Raw genomic sequence first — 1,396 nt, 5'->3', positions numbered from 1 at the left:
CCCTTCTTAATGTCATCGCAAAACGATATCAGTTTATGATCGACGTCGGATTGCGACGACTGCGGCACTGTCGTGCTGTACGTCCTATTGCACGCCGCGATACAAATTTCAGGTCGCAGGTAGCAAGAATGCACGTATCCGAAAACATAACCTCCGTGTTGCGGCGAACGACTCGTCTCGCATCGCAGTGAACGTAGCTGCGAGCGGACGACGAGCATCAGATATCTTCTCAAATGGAGTATCTTATCGGCTTCGATCATCATCGAGGTTAGCAGACGAAAGGACGGCGATGAGCACATATGATAGTTGTGCAAAACATAGCGCGTGATCGCGACTCGCGGCAACTCGCGGTCAGTTCTGAGTTCACTCGCAACCCTCGCAATTCTTGCAAATCACATGTTGTCTCAAGTTCGCAACCATCTGAAGTTCTGAACCATCGGTATTATCTGGACCAATTTTATCAGCGGATCTTATTAATCTTACAGAGGATATTTTCTTGCTCAATTTCTATGATCTAAAAGTATTATTCGAGCCTCAAGATGCCAATGATCATTTAACATAGTTTAATTAATATACATATATGCAGGGCAACCAAAATTATGCTGTAAAAATCCCGTTTTAAACGCCTAAAATATGTTCTATAAAATTGAAAAAATGCTCTAAAAAAAGAAATATATGCATTTAAAAATTACTTTTTATTGCAAAAATTTTTAAATATTACTTAAGTTTCTTATAATAACGAAGTAGAATATACTTGATAAAATTTGTTTGCATTTTTATTTTTAAATTTAATTAGTAATTTGTGTCAGAAAAAACTAATCGTAAACCTAATTCAATAACATCGACACTCTGCAATTACCTCCGGGTCCGCCGGGCCCGCCGGGGTGGCACGAAAACTTGCCCAGGACTAATTACGGTCTTTAACAATCAGCTCTTGTCGATGGATTATCCAAAGAAATGGTAAAACAGTTGGAAAAAAATGTAATTTTGCGGCAATACATTTGATATTATAGAATTACAAGTATTCGTATACTTATTTATAAAGCATTTATATAATAAAAATAATGATTTTAATAATGTATTATTCAAATATATCGCAAATTTATGTTAAAAATCGATAATATCGACACTCTGCAATTATCTCTGGGCCCTTTGGCCGGTACGAAAATTTGTCCACAGTTGACGATGTCGGTGGCTCACAAGGGAACCTCGCGAAGTGTCAAATTCTGATTTTAATGAAACTTGGTACACTTTGAGGTCACATAAATAAATGAATTTAGAAGTTATTAGTTGGTGCTAAAAAACGATTTAAAGGGATGAATCCACCCCTTATATGTAAATTAATTCTTTTTTTCTTTCGTTATATCTCGAAAACTATTCAAGATATCAAAAAATA

Source organism: Wasmannia auropunctata, unplaced genomic scaffold (assembly GCF_000956235.1).
Source record: "Wasmannia auropunctata unplaced genomic scaffold, wasmannia.A_1.0 LD336076.1, whole genome shotgun sequence".
NCBI classification, from domain to species: domain Eukaryota; kingdom Metazoa; phylum Arthropoda; class Insecta; order Hymenoptera; family Formicidae; genus Wasmannia; species Wasmannia auropunctata.
This window is presented reverse-complemented; position numbering follows the sequence as displayed.